The sequence below is a fragment of the Lithobates pipiens genome, unplaced genomic scaffold (genome assembly GCF_037356315.1).
Source record: "Lithobates pipiens isolate NorthernLeopardFrog02 unplaced genomic scaffold, aLitPip1_a1.2 Scaffold_16, whole genome shotgun sequence".
In the NCBI taxonomy this organism is placed as follows: domain Eukaryota; kingdom Metazoa; phylum Chordata; class Amphibia; order Anura; family Ranidae; genus Lithobates; species Lithobates pipiens.
The window spans coordinates 126,937,967-126,959,558 of NW_027507748.1; positions in this window are offsets into that span (position 1 = coordinate 126,937,967).

Below are 21,592 nucleotides of genomic sequence, written 5' to 3' on the forward strand. Positions count from 1 at the left end.
GCAGTGCCCATCTGTGCCGCCTAAGCAGTGCCCATCTGTGCCGCCTAAGCAGTGCCCATCTGTGCCGCCTAAGCAGTGCCCATCTGTGCCCATCTGCTGCCTTATCAGTGCACATCCGTGCAATAGATCAGTGCACATCTGTGCCGACCTATCAGTGCCCATCTGCCGACTCAGCAGTGCCCATCTGTGCCGATTCAGCAGTGCCCATCTCTGCCGCCTCAGCAGTGCCCATCTGCCGCCTCAGCAGTGCCCATCTGCCGCCTCAGCAGTGTCCATCTGCCACCTCAGCAGTGCACATCCATGCAATAAATCAGTGCACATCCGTGCAATAAATCAGTGCACATCTGTGCCGACCCATCAGTGCCCATCTGCCGCCTCAGCAGTGCCCATCTGTGCCGCCTCAGCAGTGCCCATCTGTGCCGCCTCAGCAGTGCCCATCTGTGCCGCCTCAGCAGTGCCCATCTGCCGCCTCAGCAGTGCCCATCTGCCGCCTCATCAGTGCACATCCGTGCAACAAATCTGCACATCTGTGCAATAAATCAGTGCACATCTGTGCCGACCCATCAGTGTCCATTTGTGCCACCTCAAAAGCGCCCATCTGTGCCACCTCAAAAACGCCCATCTGTGCCACCTCATCAGTGCCCATCAGTGCTACAATGGCTAAACGCGTCTTTTCCGCTGAGGAGGCGTACCAAATTATTTCCGCGGCCGACGAGAGCAACGGGGAGCTCTCCTCTTCCGATTCCTTTTCGGATTCGGATTCTGAAGCCGACGTAACTTATGAGCCAGTCCTCAGCAGTGAAACACTGACTGATGAATCCGAGGAGGAAGATATCCGGCCCATCAAGCGAAGGCGTTCTAGTGAGGCAGTGCCGTCCACCAGCACCGCAGTGCCGTCCACCAGCACCGCAATGCCGTCCACCAGCACCGCAATGCCGTCCACCAGCACCGCAGTGCCCCAGCAAGAAAGGCCAAGTACCAGTGGGGTGTCATCTCAGCCCCAAAGGGTTAGGAGCCATGCTGGCCTTCCCTATGCCCTTCAGAACCCCTTGTGGCTTCCTCCTAATTCAGGAGAGGCCAATGTTCCCCCTTTCACCGCCCAGCCAGGAGTCCAGGTGGACACGGAGAATTTTAGCCCCATCGATTTTTTTAATTTAATTTTTACGGAGGACATGTTGGCGTCAATTGTGGCCCAGTGCAACCTGTATGCACAACAATTTATTTTTCAAAATCCGACCTCCTATTATGCCCGTCCCTACGAATGGAGAGACCTAACGGTGGAGGAGTTCAAGCTTTTTTTAGGCCTCACATTTAATATGGGACTCAACAAAAAAAACCAATTACGTACCTACTGGTCAACCCACCCCCTCCACCACTCACCGCTCTTCTCCGCGGTAATGTCCAGAACCAGGTATCAGATGATCCTGAGGTTCTTACATTTCAGTGACAATTCCCAATGCCTTCCACGAAATGATCCAAATTATGACCGCCTTTACAAAATTCGACCAATACTAAATTATTTTTCTGAAATATTCCCCAAATTGTTTACCCCGGACCAACACATATGTGTGGATGAGTCCCTTATTAAATTTAGTGGCAGGCTTAGGATGAAGCAATTTATGCCCAGCAAAAGGGCCCGCTATGGGGTGAAGGTCTACAAATTATGTGACCGAGCCACAGGGTACACATATTCCTTCAAGGTGTACGAAGGGAAGGACACCCAGCTACAGCCCCCTAATTGTCCGGATTATTTGGGATCCAGCGGAAAAATTGTTTGGGACCTCATATACCCCCTACTGGATAAAGGCTACCACCTCTATGTAGACAACTTCTACACATCTCTGCCCCTGTTCCACAACCTTCACTGGAAGAAGACGCCAGCATGTGGCACTGTAAAAAAGAACCGGAAGGGCTTTCCTCAAAGTCTGGTGAACAAGAAGCTGCGGAAAGGAGAAACTGCAAGTCTAAGAAACAAGGAGGTTCTGGCAGTGAAGTGGAGGGACAGAAGAGATGTGTACATGTTATCTTCTATCCACAACGATACCTTCGTAGAAATCCCCAGAAGGAATGGCCCCGTAAAGAAACCCAAATGTATTTCAGAGTATAATTTGTTCATGGGAGGAGTCGACTTCAACGACCAAATGATGGAACCATATCTGGTCTCAAGACGGACATATCATTGGTACAAAAAAGTAGTAATTTATTTTTTTCAATTGGCCATTTACAATTCATATGTAATTTACAGCAAAGCCACCCAAAACCCCAAACGTTTCTTTGGCTACCAGGAGGAAGTTTTCACAGCCCTTTTATTCCCAAACGGCCCACCAGAAAATATCCGATCAGACGTTGTAAGTCGACTCTCCGAGCGCCACTTTCCGGATAAAATTCCCCCCACACCAGCAGGCAAAAGACGCCAAAAAAGATGTAAGGCGTGTACCAAAGCAGGAGTCAGAAAAGACACATCTTATTATTGTGCACAATGTCCTTCCCAACCAGGCCTCTGTATAGGCGACTGTTTTCGGCGTTACCATACTTCAATAAATTTTTAGTGAAGTATGGTAAACATAATCCTCAGTTCCTGCCTTCATACACCTTCACACCCCTTATGCCACTGCCTGCTCTGTAACGGACCCTGGCTTGTTATTTGACCACTCTTATGCCTGCCGATTCTGTACATACCGCTGCCTGATCTGGAACTGACCCTGGACTGTTATTCGACCACGCTTCTGCCTAACGATTCTGTACATACCTCTGCCTCATCTGGAACTGACCCTGGACTGTTATTCGACCATGCTTCTGTCTAACGATTCTGTATATATCTCTGCCTGATCTGGAACTGACCTTGGACTGTTTGACCACGATATTTGCCTGCCTCTTGGACTGATCTTGTATTCTGCAACTGGACTAGTGGGATTCAACACGGGGTCTCACATATGTGAGGGGCTCCAGTATAGTTTTTCTGGAAGAAGAAAACAATTTTCTTTGTTTTCTTATTCCTAGATTAGGGTCTGGAGACTCGGAGGCTTCAAAGAGATTTGGGAGGGAGAAGCCTCTACCCCTATCCCCATTCTGTCCTGAACGAGGCTCTACTTTTGTCTGCTGCCTGTAGGACTTACTGCCATCATGCCGCACTGACCACACCACAAGGACCTGCCTACTACCAGGACCAATATTTTTGGCACTGCTGACATCTCTGCACTAACCCTGGACTGTAATATGGACAGTATCCCTGCCTGCTGCCTGAAAAACTGTGTTCGCTGTTGCTGACCAAGTCCCTGCCTGCTGCCTGGACCAGTGATATCCTCCTGTGGACAACTGCACTTCTAAAACCACAGGTAATCTTTTCTTTACCCTTTGCTCAGCATAATGTATTTGGGGGTGTAATTCTTGGTATGTGCAGGCTATGTGTCCCTGGAACGCCGACGGTGTTTCTTGCATGTTGCGCCTCTGTATTTGGTCAGGCTGTGTAAAAGTCTCACACATGTGGTATCGTTATACTCAGGAGGAGTAGTAGAACGTATTTTGGGGTGTTATTTTTGCTATGTAAATGCTATGCGTTGGAAATATCTTATAAACGGACAACTTTGTGTAAAAAAAAATGCGTTTTCATTTTTTTCCACATTTTCCGAAAACTTCTGGAAAAAAATGAACCATTGAAAAGACTCATTATGCCTCATAGATTATACGTTGGGGTGTTAGCTTTCCAAAATGGGGTCATTTTCTGGACGTTTCCATTGCCCTGGTGTTCCAGGGCTTTCAAAACTGTAATAGGTGGTTGAGAAATGAAATGTGTAATTTATGCTCCTAGAATGCCTGAAGGTGCTACTTCAAAATTAGGCCTCTGTATGTGGTCAGGCTGTGTAAAAGTCTCACACATGTGGTATCGTTATACTCAGGAGGAGTAGTAGAACGTATTTTGGGGTGTTATTTTTGCTATGTAAATGCTATGCGTTGGAAATATCTTATAAACGGACAACTTTGTGTAAAAAAAAAATGCGTTTTCATTTTTTTCCACATTTTCCGAAAACTTCTGGAAAAAAATGAACCATTGAAAAGACTCATTATGCCTCATAGATTATACGTTGGGGTGTTAGCTTTCCAAAATGGGGTCATTTTCTGGACGTTTCCATTGCCCTGGTGTTCCAGGGCCTTCAAAACTGTAATAGGTGATTGAGAAATGAAATGTGTAATTTATGCTCTTAGAATGCCTGAAGGTGCTACTTCAAAATTAGGCCTCTGTATGTGGTCAGGCTGTGTAAAAGTCTCACACATTTGGTATCGTTATACTCAGGAGGAGTAGTAGAACGTATTTTGGGGTGTTATTTTTGCTATGTAAATGCTATGCGTTGGAAATATCTTATAAACGGACAACTTTGTGTAAAAAAAAATGCGTTTTCATTTTTTTCCACATTTTCCGAAAACTTCTGGAAAAAAATGAACCATTGAAAAGACTCATTATGCCTCATAGATTATACGTTGGGGTGTTAGCTTTCCAAAATGGGGTCATTTTCTGGACGTTTCCATTGCCCTGGTGTTCCAGGGCCTTCAAAACTGTAATAGGTGGTTGAGAAATGAAATGTGTAATTTATGCTCCTAGAATGCCTGAAGGTGCTACTTCAAAATTAGGCCTCTGTATGTGGTCAGGCTGTGTAAAAGTCTCACACATTTGGTATCGTTATACTCAGGAGGAGTAGTAGAACGTATTTTGGGGTGTTATTTTTGCTATGTAAATGCTATGCGTTGGAAATATCTTATAAACGGACAACTTTGTGTAAAAAAAAATGCGTTTTCATTTTTTTCCACATTTTCCGAAAACTTCTGGAAAAAAATGAACCATTGAAAAGACTCATTATGCCTCATAGATTATACGTTGGGGTGTTAGCTTTCCAAAATGGGGTCATTTTCTGGACGTTTCCATTGCCCTGGTGTTCCAGGGCCTTCAAAACTGTAATAGGTGGTTGAGAAATGAAATGTGTAATTTATGCTCCTAGAATGCCTGAAGGTGCTACTTCAAAATTAGGCCTCTGTATGTGGTCAGGCTGTGTAAAAGTCTCACACATTTGGTATCGTTATACTCAGGAGGAGTAGTAGAACGTATTTTGGGGTGTTATTTGTGGTATGCACATTCCGTGTGGGAGAAATAAGCTATTACAATGAAAATTTTGTGAAAAAAAAAAAAAAAAAAAAATCGTAATTTTGCAAAGAATTATGGGAAAAAATGACAACTTAAAATAACTAACCATGCCTCTTACTAAATACATTGGAATGTCTACTTTCCAAAAAGGGGTCATTTGGGGGGCATTTGTACTTTCCTGGCTTGTTAGGGTCTCAAGAATGGAGATAGGCCTTAGTACATCAGATGTGATCTTTTTTTGCAAATCTTTATGATTTGCACCATAGCTTGTAGACTCTATAAATTTCACACAGATCATATAATATGCAAAAATTTGGGTTATTTTTACCAAAGATGTGTAGTAGTATAAATTGTGGCCAAAATTTATGAAGAAAAATTGCTAATTTGCTAAATTTTGTCACAGAAACGAAGAAAAATTCATTTTTTTTCAAAATTTTCGGTCTTTTTTCATTTATAGCGCAGAAAATAAAAAACCGAGAGGTGATCAAATACCACCAAAAGAAAGCTCTATTGGTATGAAGAAAAGGACAAAAAAAATCATTTGGTTACAGTGTTGCATGACTGAGTAATTGTCATTCAAAATGTGAGAGCACTGAAAGCTGAAAATTGGTCTGGGACTGAGGGGGGTTTAAGTGCCCAGTAAGCAAGTGGTTAAGACTCCAGTAAACTGGAAGTGACGTTGCTTCCTACATTGGAGACCCGATTCCGGCTTTGTTCGGGTCTCCAGCCAGCCTTGCGGACATGCCGGTTGGTCGTTCGGGTTTCCCAGTGGGACAGGAGAGCTTGGGCAGAGCAGCAGGAGGATTCTTAGCCGTATCGGTTGCTGTTACAAGAAAGCCAACCATTGGCTCTAAAAAAAACAAAAACAAAACAGTACTGGGGTGATGGCATCACCCTAGTACAACCAATTGAAGCAGAATGAGGTACGTGATTTTGCGGCAAGTAGTTAACCAGTTCCAGTCTGGGCCAATCCTGACCTTTCACTCATACATGTAAAAAACATATTTCTAGAGGCCCTATAAAATAAAATGGTGTGTATTGCTTATTTTTACGTCACACAATATTTGTGCAGCAGTTTTGAAAACGCACATTTTTTGGAAAAATACACTTTGCTGAATTTTAATGCGCAAAAGCACAACATAATACCCAATTGTTGGGTAAAATATAAAAGATATTACATTGAGTAAATAGAGACCAAACATGTCGCGCTTTAAAATTGCATTAAAATTGCGTCCTCCCGTGCCACACTTTGGTACCTACAAATCTCCATAGACGACTCTTTAAAAACCTTTACAGGTTACCAGTTTAGAGTTACACAGGAGGTCTGACAGTAAAATTGTTGCTCTGGCTCTGATGTTCACGGCAATATATCACATGTGTAGTGCAATCAGTGTTTACATATGAATGCAGGACCTACATCCACATTTGTGCGTGAGCTTTAAAAAAAACATTTTTTATTTAAATGATTTTAATACTTTTTTTTTTTAACACTGTACCTTTAAAAAATTTTTTTATAATTTTTATTGCTATCAGAAGGGATCAACTACATCCCTTATGATAGCATGAGCAGGGCAGGTCCTCTTTATAGAGAGATCTGTGGTCTATTTGTAAGAGGCTAGGGTAGTAGGAGCGACCACATCCTCCATGCTTCCCATTAACTTGTTGGGCACCAAGTACTTGGTCACATGGAAGGTCTATCCCATAGTTGGCAACATTGTAAAAAAAAATTCCAGGACACTTTTTTGGCTGTAGGCGGAGTTGTATAATAATTAGGGGGCGGGGACATGCGATTGTAGGTGTGGCATAGGGAAAAACTAAAAATGCGGCGTGCAAAGCGCGGCATGGTGGAAAATGGGCGTGGTCAACAAGAAATAGTGGGCAAGGCTTAAATGGCCATGGCTCAAAGGGGTGTGGCTAGGGTCTGAGATGAATGCAGGATGGAAAGGGAGGGAAAGGGAGGGAAGGGAGGGAAAGGGAGGGAAGGGGGGGGGGAGAGGGATGGAGGAACAGTAGCCCCAGATCCTACACCACAATAGCAATATGTGTTTTCCATAGTTTAACAATCAGCAGATAAAGATACTCCAAATACCTGGTGTTAGCTCTTCAATCATCCCGGCACCATGATTGTTATGGTGTCAGGATGATTAAAATGCATTATTTCTATTATTACAGTGTAATGTAAAATTAAATCATTCAACTCACCATAATGCCGAAGCAGTGGGAGCCCAGAGGATGTCACTTGCCACATTGCCTGCCACCAGATGCCATCAGGTGCCTTCTTACATCAGGTGCCCTATCCCGGGAAATTTGGGACAGTTGGCAACTATGCTACCCCCCGTGGGTTCTTCTGGGCTATGTTAGGCACTTGGTTACAGGGATACTTTACACACAAACATGGGGTACCTCCGTTTTGTGTCGTCTTCATCAATGCCCTGGGACAAGGCTAAGGCCTCTTGCACATTGCAGCTTGAAAATGCTCAGTACAGCTTTTTTTTTTTTACGGAGCTAAAATACAGCCCATTAACTGTACAGGCAAGTAAACAAGCATTGTGTATTCTTCAGTAAAAAACAAAAATTGAAAGATCATCATTTTTGGTCAGTAAATTACACCTCATGCGCGCACAGATAGTCCATTGACATCGGCAACATGAGGACAAGCTTATGCGCATGCGCGCAAATGTGCGCGAATTTGCACGGAAATTTCAAAAACGCATATGCACGAAAATACATAAAAAAAATATGAAAAAAGTAGATGCTCAAACAGGAGTATCATGTGCAAGAGGCCTAAGGCTGCCATGGGGGAATACTCAACCTTAAAGTGGAAGTAAACTCCCCTATCGTTTTCAGCCAAGGAAGCTGCCATCTTTTGCCTCTGTTTAATCTTCAACTGCTATGGTGCTGCACATGTGATTCGTTATGACACCAGACATTGGATGGTTTGATATTTTGGCTGAGAGCACAGCCAATGTGCAGTTAGCATTCCCAGCATGCCTTTTTTTTTTTTTTTTTAACTGTTTAAATCGATGGGTTTACTTCCACTTTAAAGCAGAATAATACTCATCTCATCACCAGCAACGTGCTGTCCCCAAGCTCCCAGGGCCACTGTCATTGTCAACCGGCGGGGATGACGTCACTTCCACGCATGTGTGGGAGTTCATTGAGATTCGGCATTGTCGAAATTTGTACATGTGTGGCTCACTGTATAGGGGTGGACAAGCAGGTAAGTAGCTTCAATGGAGAAGAGACAAAGCATGTCTCTTCTGCTTTAAAAATCCTGCCTGTCCACCAATTTAGATTCCTTAGCCTAGAGTTTCACTTTAAGGTGAGCCTTTAATCTTAGATATGCACGTACAACAATGAACACTGGCACTGCAACTGTTCTCCAGTTAAGTCTCAGTTCCCTGTGACAATGTACACATTTTGGAGGGACATGCTGAACCAATTTCCACATCTACCTCTCCAGTGTTTTCCACTACTACTCCCTAGTTCAGCATACTATCGACATGCTGGTTGTTACACTTCCGTTACTCTTGGCAACTATGTTTTCGCTTTACTCCTTTCCACGCTGATGTCTTCATACCCCAATGTGTTAAGCCCCACTTTTTAAGCTACATGTGCTGGTTACTTGCAATACACCTCTTAGTAACTTCAGACCAGGCAAGGACAATGTTCAACACTTCACTTATGAAATGTAAATTAGATATCTCACGGTCCAACAGATAAAGGCATTATTATTTCCTAGAGATGGGCCAAACGTCCCTTGGTTCGTTTCACAGCAGAACTCAAGAACATATAAAAAATTCAGACCTGAAACCCATTGAAGTCTATGGGATCCAAATGTGAAAAATCTAAAGTCACCATTTTGAAGGCTTATATGCAAGTTATTGTCATAAAAAAAGGGTATGGGGGCCAAGGAACTGCCGTATCAATGCAAAAAAAGTTTTTTTTTTAAAAAGATTGTTTTTAAAGCGGCATTGATTTTAATGATGCTGAAAGTGAAAAAAAAATCCTTTATATATAGTGCATGGGGTGGTCCCCTTAGTCTGCCTGTAAAATAGTGCATCTGTACCATGTATAGAACCTACTGCAACAAAACTGACATTTCAAAAGAAAAAAAAAATGCATTTAAATTGCCGGCAATAGAAAAAGCAGGAAAAAAATGGCGTGGGGGTCCCCTCCAAAACTCTATACCAGATCCCCATGTTGATGGGGACAAGGGCCTCTTCCCCAACAACCCTGGGCTGTGGTTGTGGGGGTTTGTGGGAACCCCAGATCCCATCCTCATGTGAATGAGCACATTGTACACCTACCCATTCACCAAAAAAAAAAGTGTCCAAAAGTAATAAAAACAGACCGTTTTTGACAATTTCTTTATTAAAAAAAACAAAAAAAAAACACAATGCCCCCCAATGTAGATCCATCGTCAATCATGACGCCAACGACCCGAAAAAAGAAAAACAACGCACCGGTCAGTGCTGTCACAAGGGGGCAGTGCCACCAGTTCTAAGTAATTTTCTAGCAAAAAACTTGTAAGCAACAAATGTCGGAAAAAGGCTTAAGCCTCGTACACATGATTGGATTTTCCGACGGGAATTGTGAGAGGACAGGCCATTGGTGGAAAATCTGACCGTTTGTGCGCTCCATCGGACAATTGTCGGATTTTCTGACAAATGTTGGATGGCAGGCTTTAAAATTTCCGTGGATAAATGTCTGTTGTCGGATTTTCCGAGCCTGTGTACACAAGTCCGTCGGACAAGTCCAAAGTACAAACACGCATGCTCGAAAGGACAAGCCAGAGTCGGTCGGTCTTGAAAAACTAGCGTTCGTAATGGAGAATTAACATTCGTGACGTGGCAAATTATGAAGTCTCAAAATGCAGCGCACATTCTCTTCTTCTTTAATGGGATAAAAATGAAGCTGCTTTGCTGGTGATACTGATGGAGTTATTACAAATACATTTTCAAAGGCTTTTTTTTTTTCTAGTGATATCAAGAATAATATTATTATGCTCGTTTTTTTTTAGTGCAAGTTACCATAACACCATTATTACACTTTTGGGTGGGTCCGCTTTAAAAAATACTTTTGGATATTTGTTTTCCAAAACATGGTCATTTTGTGGATGTTTCCACTGTCCTAGCACATCAGGGCCTGGGCCTCCAAAATGTGATAAGCAGTCACATTTAAATTAGATATGTATTTTCTGCCCCTTGGTGCCTGAAGGTGTTTCTTGGATTTTGGGCACATCTATGGAGCTAGGCTCACATATGTGGTATCCCCAGACTCAGGAGGTGTAAGTATGCCCTTGCTTTCTGGTAGACGTAGCTCATAAAGTTATAACATTGTGTAAAAGAAAAAAAAAATAGAATTTCATCATCTTTACACATCTTCCAAAAGCTGGTGGCAAAAAATGAAATCTTCAAAAGATTCATCATGCCTCTTAAAAATTACTTTGGGGTGTTTATCCCTGAAAATGTTGTAATTAAAGTCAGGAAATTAGATGCATTATTGATGACCCTTGAAAGCCCAAAGGTGCTTCTTGGATTTTGAGCCCTTCAATATATCTAGGCAATGAAAAAGTCTTATAAATGTTGTATCCCAGTGGCAGTGCATCCATTAAGGGCACATGGGCACTGCCCACTCTCTCCAGCCAACCCCCTATTCAGGCATTCGGCCCCTTTTCGGATGGCGGGCGTCTACAGCAGCAGGGGTATTTTTTGAAGCCCCTGATTAGAGCCATAGGCTTCAAAAAAGGTGAACTTAGAGCACAAAGCATTGTGCTCGCAGTACACCCAGGTGTGTAAGAAAAGCAAATATTTGCTTTTCTAACAATGAACCAACTCTCAGCCAATCAGGAGGAGCGGGACTAATACCCGCCACTTGATTGGCTGAAGGCACAATCGATCCCATTGGCCGCCTATCAGAAGGCAAGACGCACAAAGGACACAGGAGCCACAGCCTGACCCACACTACCTATCCCACAGCTCGCTGGCGTCACCCACTACCACGATGGGGTAAGTGTCAGGCAGACACCGAGCGGGCGGGCGTCACAGTGGCTGCATATGATGGGACACAGTTGGCTGTATATGACACGCACAGTTGGCTGCATATAATGGGCACAGTGGCTGCATATGATGACACAGTGAGGCTGAATTTGAGGTTTTAGTTTCAGTATTTTTCCGCTCATTTGCGCCCCTCCCAAAAATGTTGAGCACAAGCCACCACTGTTGTATCCCAATACTTGGAGTTGAGGAATGTATTTTGGGGTGTAATGTTAGGTATTTTTATGCCGTGTGTGAGAATTAAACTACTTAAAATTACAACTTTGTGAAATAAAATCCCATTTTATTTCATTTCTTAATTTTCCATATATTGCAGCAGAAAATTAAAACGTCAAAAAACTCAACACACCTGTTATTACAGTATAAACCTTAGACTGTTCTGGGTGTTTGTACTATGCTGGTATTGTAGAGCCTCAGGAAATGAGATAGGTAGTCAGTACATCAGAGCAGACAAATTTCACATATACAGTATATACCATTTTTTGTAGACGCTATAACTTTCACACATACTAAATAATTTACACTGATTTTGTTTTGCTAAAAAAAGTAGAAAAATACATATTGGCCTAAATGTATTAAGAAAGATTATTTATTTGCAATGTTTTATAACAGAAACTAAGAAATCTGCCTTTTTTCAAATATGTTGTTCTCCTTTCCTTACATAGCAAAAAATAAAATTCAGTGGTGATTAAATTCCATCAAAAAAAAAAAGTGTGTCTCAAAAAATGAAATCAAATTAAACTTGGGTACAATGTTGCAGGACTGAGTAAATTTCATAGTATGACAGTGCTAAAAATGGAAAAATGGCCTGGACACATAAAAGTGGAACTTTACCCATAACAGTTTAATAACAAATAATGTTCTTTAACTAAAGAAGATACATTCCACATTATTATGTAATGCTACCAAAATTAGTGTGTGCTGTAAATTATCTCTAGTGTTACTCCTGTTTCTTCTTGCTGAAGGCCTCTATCTTTTTGAAGTCCGTAGCAGTCACTTGCTTATTGGAGACTCTGCCCCTCTCCTTGGTCTCGAAAACTATATGCCAATTTCTGTAATTAAAATATGTACATTTTCTGTCTTGATTGTACGTCTTCGCTTAGCTAGAGAGGTAAGCTGACAGAAGCTTTACAGTGCTGAAGTACACAGACTGGACGATGAAAAAGAACGACACTATCCTTTTAAGTTTAACTCTTTTGTGTCTCCCTGGCAGCAGAGTTTGTCATCTCTCCTGCTTTTCTTTTTTCTCTTCCTAATCTGTGTTCCCTCCATACAGTCTGTTTAATTCCTGTTGCTTTCTTTCTTTTTCAGAACAGTATAAATCTTAAAGTTGTCAGCTGATCTGCCTTTAGTAAAACAAGCAGAAGAGGGTGCCTCAATCTAAATGCACTGCTGTGTAAAAATGGACATAGGAGGATAAAAACAAACTGCACTCACTTTATATAGGTGATCAGTGTGCATGTCATCCTTGGAAGAGTGGCCATCAGAACTGTAGATATCGGCAGGTCAGCAGCTGGTGTCAGCAGAGTGGTGCTAGGAATTTGCTGGACTATACACAGTTTGCAGCTAGATACAAGAACGTGAAGACTGCTAGGTGTTGGGGGATGGAACGGCCGCCGGTCCGAAGGTACTGCTGACACCAGCTGGACTTCAGGCATTCTGTAGTGGGATGGAGGAACTGGAGGACCACTGGACCATTGGGTGCTAGGAGCTGGATCACACATGTGGTTTTGTGTTTCAGGGCTCAGTCCCTTTGTCAAACTAGTAAGGAAGATTCCTTATCCTCTTATGTCCATTTTTACACAATTTGCATTTAGTTGGAGGCGCCCTTTCTGCTTGTTTTTCTTATGTGTATTAGGCTCTCAGGACCTGGTTTAGGGGATCTGCCACCATCTAATTAAATTTATTCCTCTGCCTTTTGTTATACACTATCCCTCTCTTCCCGAACCTGCCCCTTGTATTTATTAGCACTTTGCAATAGCACTGTAGCTTTGCTTGCTTCTGATCAGCCGCTCTTGCCTTTTAGACACATAGAGGAGAATACAGCCATGGCCAAAAGTTTTGAGAATGACACAAATATAAATATTCACAAAGTCTGCTTCTGTTTTTAGATCTTTTTGTCAGATGTTACTATGGTATACTGAAGTATAATTACAAGCATTTCATAAGTGTCAAAGGCTTTTTATAAGAGTCAATATTTGCAGCGTTGCCCCTTCTTTTTCAAGACCTCTGTAATTCGCCCCAGCATGCTGTCAACTTCTGGGCCACATCCTGACTGATGGCAGCCCATCCTTGCATAATCAATGCCTGGAGTTTGTCAGAATTTTTTTTTTTTCTTCTCCTGCCTCTTGAGGATTGATCACAAGTTCTCAATGGGATTAAGATCGGAGATTTTCCTGGCCATGGACCCAAAATTTCAATGTTTTGTTCCCCAAGCCACTTAGCTACTTTTACCTTATGGCAAGGTGCTCCATCATGCTGGAATAGGCATCTTTGGTCACCAAACTGTCTTGGATGGTTGGGAGAAGTTGCTCTCTGAGAATGTTTTTTGTACCATTCTTTATTCATGGCTGTGTTCTTAGGCAAAATTGCGAGTGAGCCCACTCCCTTGGCTGAGAAGCAACACCACACATGAATGGGCTCAGGATGCTTTACTGTTGGCATGACACAGGACTGATGGTGGTGCTCACCTTTTCTTGTCTAGACAAGGTTTTATCCAGATGCCCCAAACATTTGTATAGAGGATTAATCGGTGAAAATGACTTGACCCCAGTCCTCAGTAGTCCAATCCCTGTACCTTTTGCAGAATATCAGTCAGTCCTTGATATTTCTCCTGTAGAGACGTGGCTCCAAAAGTCTTCTCACTGTGTGTGCAGATGTACTCACACCTGAGCAAGCTCTGCACTGGTGGTGCCCCAATCCTGCAGCTGAATCAACTGTAGAAGACGCTCCTGACGCTTGCTGGAATTTCTTCGGTACTCTGAAGCCTTCTTCACAAATGCAGTGGAAATGTTTTTTTTTTTTTTTTTTTATGGGATTAAGTTAATTTTCACGGTGAAGAGGGACTTTGCAATTTATTGCAATTTATCTGATCACTCTTCTTAACATTCTGGAGTATATGCAATTCACCATCATAAAAATTGAGGCAGCAGACTTTGCGAAAATTAATATTTGTATCACTCTAAAAGGTTTTGGCCATGGCTGTAGAAAGTAATTGAGCATGTGCAGAGTTTTACATAGCTATACCTGTAAAAGGGACCAGCCAGACGTGATCTATTAGGTTTTAATTTTCTGACTAAAATTCCACTTTAAGTGGTTAATATCCATTTTTATTCTTGCAATGCCCAATTGCATGTGACACGTTCCTTGCTCTATCTAATGTGGGTTCTATACTTCTGCAAATATCTGAAACCAAAAATCATATTGTAAAAGATGATGACCTGTTTCTACAATCTTTGGCTAATGCCCATTTCAGTTTGCGAGTCTTGATTTGACTTCTGTCAATTCCTTAAAGCTGAACAGGCAGATAAAAAAAAATACACAAAATGTACACAGCTCTACCCATTCTAATGAATACACCATTAAATGCATTTTTTAAATGCAAGCAGTTTAAGTACCTGAATTTGACTTGGTATTAGCCTCTCACAGACTACTGTACAGACAGTACATTAAAGCTCAGGGAGGGGTAGAAGCAGCACAAAGAGCCAATCTAGTATTTTACAATTCAAGAGGCTGATAGGAGGAGCAAAATGTATATTTCTTTTCTTTTCGTTTTACTGTCCAGTCCCACTATAAATTGCTGAACAGCGCCATTACCACTAAAAACAATAAAAAAAAAATTAAAAGACCATAAATCTATCCCATAGTTTGTAGACGCTATAACTTTTCCTACAAGCCAATATCAAAATATGCTTATTGGGATTTTTTTTTACCAATAATATGTAGAAGAATACTCATTGGCCTAAATCGATAAAGAAATTAAATTTAAAAAATTTTTTTTTGGATATGTATTATAGCAGAAAGTAAAAAATATATATATTTTTTTTCAAAAATGTCATTTATTTTTTGTTTATAGAGCAAAAATCAAAAACTGCAGAGGTGATCAATAACCACTACAAGAAAGCCCTATTTGTGGGAGAAAGGACATCAATTCTATTTGGGTACAGCATCGGACGACCGCGCAATTGTCAGTTAAAGTTACGCAGTGCAGTATTACAAAAAATGGCCTAGTCATTAGGGGGGTAAAACCTTCCGGAGCTGAAGTGGTTAACAGGCTAAGCTGCACCACAAAGCGTCAGAGCATTGGGATAATCCATTTAACACTGACATTCATAGGGCACTTTTCATTGATGGAAGCTATAGTACAGCTTTAACCAGACACTTTCACCCCCTTACTGCCAAGGCCCATTTTCAGATTTCAGTGCTGTCACACTTTGAATGACAATTACTCAGTCATGCAACACTGTACCCAGATGATATTTTGCCTTTTTTTGAGACAGATGGAGCTTTCTTTTGGTAGTGATCACCACTCGGTTTTTTATTTTTGCTAAATAAAAAAAAAAAAGGAAAAACTTTCTCAGTTTCTGTTATAAAATTTAACAAATAAGTAATTTTTATTTTTCACCGATAAACTGCACTGTGTTGCATGGTAAAAAAAAAAATTGTACGCGCTGCTCCCCTTTACAGATTCATCTCTTTTTCCTTCACACACGGTCTCAGTGTGAGGGAAGGAGAGGCGTTAATAGGCAAAGGCCTGTTGTGTTTACATTTGTGATTGGACATAGCAATCACGTGGTAAAGGGCCATTGTGAGTGGCTTTTTACCCCAATCTGCGATGGGCTTTGTTCATGGCACACAGAGGTCACAGCGAGTTCCCAATACATGCCCAAGGGAGTGTGTGGGAAGTGTGCACATGGCAAGATGTCCAGGAATGCCCTCACAGAACTAGAGAGCAGCCCATGAGGCCTAATATCAAATATAGCACAGGCAGGAAGTGGCTGATGAATGGAGGGGGGTGGTAAGGGCGAGCATACTAGGGTTGTCACCTCATCCCTTTAAACCCAAACACATATTACACAGGTTCTGGTGTTAATTAAACTCATTTAGTGCTTTATTTGCATTAAATTAGCCCCAGAACCTGTAATTAACTGCTTCAGATCCGCGCTATAGCCAAATGATGGCTACAGGACAGATCTGCTTTGCTGAGATTACATCTATTGATGTCCTCCCCTTTGCAGGCTCACTACACCCCCCTGAAGGATGCACAGTGGTGCTGTGATCACAGAGTCAAGTAAGGGGTCGATCCCGGACCCTTACAATGCAATCATCTGTCAGCCAATGACAGCTTATCACGTGATGTAAACAGAAGATCGGTAATCTTTTTTTCTTCTCACGCTGACAGCGTGAGGAGAAAAAAAAAAGCTGATCATTGGCTTCTGTTTGAGGGGACATTGGTCCCGAAGCGGAAGAGCCTCATATGTGCCCACCAGTACCACCTGCCAGTGCCACGAATCAGCGTCCACAGTAAGTGCCAGTAATTATTATCAGTGTCCACAAGTGCCACCTATCAATGCCCACCAGTGGTGCCAGTGCCACCTAGCAGTGATGCCTATCAGTGCCACCTCTCAGTGCCCACCAATATCACCTATCAGTGCCCACCAGTGCTGCCTATTAGTGCCCATTAATGCAGCCTATTGGTGCCCATCAGTGTAGCCTCATCAGTGTACATCAATGAAGGAGAAAAATGACCTGTTTGAAAAATGTATTAACAAAATAGAAAACCATTTTGTATTTATTTTATTTTTTTATTCTGTCTTTTTTTTTTTTGTTAAAAAAATTAAGAAACAGAGGTGATCAAACACCACCAAAAGAAAGCTCTATTTGTGGGGAAAAAAATGCTAAAATTCATTTGGGTATAGCGTTGTATGACTGTGCAATTGTCATTCAAAGAGTGACACCACTAAAGCCTGAAAATTGGTCTGGGCAGGAGGGGGTATAGGTGCCCAGTAAACAAGTGGTTTATATGTGTTTGGGTTTAAAGGAATGAGGTGGCAACCCTAGAGCATACTGAGCTCTGAAATACAGCTATCACTCTACTTCCGAAGCTGGACCTTCAGGTAGGGGTGAAGGAGGGGAGGGTTGAACTGAGCAGCTGCTGCGTGGGAAAACATCACTCCTGTCACAGGGAAAGGTAATAAATAGAACTGTCAACTGTAAGTTAAAGAGTCCACAGAGTGGGATGCTCCTTGTTGGACTTCGCCCATAGTAAGCTAGCACATTTAAGAAAGTGACCGATTTCTTGGGAGTTCAGCTTCAAATTGTACCTCTACAGAGAGACATATTCAGCCAGTAATTTGTATTCCGTTTTCTGCAGGGTTACCTATTTTACTATAGGAAGATAAAACAGGTCTAATGCTCTTAAAAGTCTGCCAGTTTTCAGTACTTGAGCCTGTAGATTGCAATGTTTAAAGCAGAGTTCCACCCAAAAATGGAACTTCTGCTTTAAGTGAAGATGACCCCCTGACATGCCACATTTGGCATGTCATTTTTTTGGGGGGGAACGGATACCCTCTTTTTAGAGGGATCCAGCTCCCACTTCCTCCCGAGGCACCGTGGAGCCAGAAGGAAGTTCACCTCTCCTCCCTCCCTCTCAACAATCATCTGGGACACGTCACAGGTCCCAGATGATTGCCCGGCCTGTCACAGTGCGGTTCGTGCATATGCAGTGCGTGCCCAGCTGTGAAGCCAGTGAGGGAGGGGGAGCGGACTTTGTACACCTGCATCGCAAGACTGAGACAGGCGAGTGTCCGATTAATAAAAGTCAGCAGCTACACTTTTTGTAGCTGCTGACTTTTATATGGGTGGAACTCCGCTTTAAAGCCTGATGCACACTAGGTAATTTAGGTACTTTCAACCCGAGCGGGTTGAACAAAAGAAAAACTGTCGCTATGCAAAGTAAGCACATCGATCTTCCCAGCTGAGCTGTTGTGTTCTGACAGGGGGACGCCCCCCACCAGAACGCTCCAATCAGCGCTCTTATGCCCCATACACACGAGTGGAATCTCCATCTGAAAAATCTTGGATTATTTTTCTGATGGAATTCCGCTCAAGCTCGGCTTGCATAGACACGGTCAAACAAAAGTTCTCTGGACTTTCGACCACCAAGAACGTGGTGACGTACAACACTAAAGATGAGCCGAGAAAATTAAGTTCAATGCTTCCGAGCACGCGTCAAATTGTTTCCGAGCATTCATAAGAATTTTGTGCGTTGGAATTGCTACAGACAAACGGAATTTCCAATCGGAACTTTTTCTGCCCGAAAAATTGAATTTACGATTGCGTGTCTGGGGCATGTATATGGGCAGACATCCCTTCGGGTCATCCGGTTGCTAGTTGGGGCATTCCTTGAGAGCCTGTTCCAAAACATCCTTCCTTTGGGCCTTGGTGTCACCAGGACGGGTGAGCGGGCAGAAGCCCATGATGTACAAACACCTAAAAAGGAACACTGCATGCAGGCACCTTTACCTCCTCTTTGCATCAGAGCCTTTGGAGGAGACACTTTGCATTTGTTACCATCTATTACAGTTTATTTGCGCCCTTTAAGCTAGCTGAAGATACTGGACATTTCCACTATAAGGACTCCTGAATATCTTTTTCTACCATGCCAAAGTGTGAATATTGATGCTTGTTATCACTTTAGAGCGAAAGACAAATTTTAGAGTCTTTAAGTTAAAATACTTGGTTTGCTAGTTTGGCGTCCTTCTACCATTGTGTCTGCAGTTGTTTGCCAGGTGTGCCAGAGGGGCTGCGACTATTCTTGGGGTTGAGAGGCAGAACACAGAATCTAATATTCTCAAGTGGCTCCTTCGTGGGTGGCGCTACAGGAGTAATGCGCCATTCAAGTCTATGGGACATTAATGCACAGCCACAGGCAGCTTGATATTATATTTTTACTGGCTGAGGTGAATATAAAATGGGACATCTTCATCAGAAGCAAAGATGGAATGTTCAGCTTAGGCTAATTTAGAGCTTGAGAAAGGAGCGCGCTTTACCACGCATACTCAGAAAGGCGTCGCTTTACGGCAGTACAGCTACTATACTGAACTTTGCACTCCAGCACTCTCTGTGACGGCTGCACTCCAAGCCTCATTTTGGATCCCGCCCGAATACCAGAAGTTTCCTGTGGATCAGGATGCCGGCAGCATGGAGAAATAGAGCCTAATACCACCCAGACAGCAGAGATCATATGTGACTACACTGAACTCCCCTGTGCTTGACATACAGATTTGTACATGTGTGTGTTTTAGTACATCATTGCTATTAAATTTAAACAGTTTTACTAAGAGGCGCCTGTTGCTTTGTTTTCTCTCTTTACATATCTGGTGTGGCTTCAACTCCTCCTACAAGGCTGCCCTACTAATACAGACTGCACATCTTAACACAGAGCTGCATATGCTCAAAGGACTATTATTTGAACTTGCATTGCTAATCACCATGCTATAACCTGTGTCACTTTCCATTGTTGTTTTTTATTTATAATTTAGGGGCCTAGCATGGGGTTAGATAACAGGTAAACTCGATGTTTAAGTTTTGGATAGTGTGGGGAAGGATTATAACCATTGTTCAGGCCTCCATGACAAGACAATTTCCACCGACTGGACTTTAAATACTGAACTAAACAGTCCTAGTGTAAATCCATCACTATGCTCTAAATGACAAATATATTTAAGAGAAGAAAAAAAACAGTTTTACTACAGACAAGCACTTAAAGAGTTTAATGCCTTCTTTACATTTTAATACAGACATTCACCTTTAATTCATGTTAAGTTCTACTGCCTTCAGGACAATCATAAATAAATCTTAGGTAAGTTTTCTACTATATGTGCAAAATCATTCTGCTTTAACATTAGAAGAAATATCATTTCACTGATCATTGCAAATGCTGACATAATCCTCCTCCATGGTAAGGCCTTTAAACATGCTATAAATAAATTATTAATGTAATTAATGTAACAGGACGAGAAAGTAATACACTGGAGCCTGTTGCTGTTGTTAAATAGGATGGAAATCCCAAAAACGTCAACCGCTGGCAATAGCCTAAGTAAAATTTTTCTACAACTCTTAAAACACCCATATGTTTTATGGTAGAAAAATCGGGCTGTTTAATTTGGGGTATCAGTTAGCCAGGAAGGTAGGTTTGGACATCACAGCTCTGCAATCCTGCCAATGCATTTAGTCATTGTACACTTCTTAGCATTTTAATCTATGCAGCCTGCAAGTTAAGCTTAAGGGCCAAATACACACATATGATCAAATCTATGACAGAGGATGTATAGTGTTTTTGTATACATTTTCTTTATGATCAAACAACAGTGACTGTTTAACAAAATACCCTAAAAGCTGTACCTGAAATAGAAAAGTGAATATTTCTCCCTCTGCCCGCAGCAACTAATGCTGCTCCATTCAAGTGAAATACCCGAGTGAAGTCTTTGGGTAAAAAGACACTTTCAGGGATGGCCATCTCCTCGGTCTCCAACACTCAGAGGTTCCTGCTGCTGCCTTCTACCTCACTACAAGAAGTGGAGGGCAGCAAGTGTCTATTTCTCGAAAAAACAGCCAGGGATTTTACTTGAACAGAGCAGCATTCGGCATCATGAGCAGAAGGAGAGGCAAGAATTCATTTTTGGTGGTACACCTTTTGGATTTGGGTTGCATTTAAAAATAACCTCCTTTTGATGAATATTTTAGTTTCCTTTTAACCATACAAATATGCAATCAAATATTACCGTTTTAGATTTATGATGTTCTAGCCAAGAGGGCCACCCACAGCTTGAATTTGGCCAATTTAGCAAGAACCGGCAGACATAACAGCAGTGCATAGCAAACCTAAATTTCAACTTAAGCCATTAAAGTGGTTGTAAACCCTTACAAACCACTTTGACCTACAGGTAAGCCTAGATTAAGGCTTACCTGTAGGTCCAAGAAATATCTCCTAAACCTATACGGTTTAGGAGATATTTGCCCGAAGACAGGCACACAGCGGCACGCAGGCGCACTGAGCGCGGCATTTCCAATAATGGAGCTGCCGCGCGTGTCGGCTCCCGTGCGCATGCACGGGAGTGACGTCATCGCGGCTCCGCCGAATGACAGCGGCGGAGCTGCGAGACCCCACCGAAAAGATGGATGCGGCGGACTACAGGGGACAGCGGTGACATCACTGGCTCCTGTGTCAGGTAAGTGACACATAATGGGCTACTATGCGATGCATAGTAGTCCATTATGCTTTGCCTTTGCAGGGAATGAAAGAGGAAGTAAACCCATCAGGGTTTACTTCCTCTTTAAGAAAGCTGATTATAAGTAAAAATAAATAAAAAAGGAGCAAAGAACTCCAACTACTGGC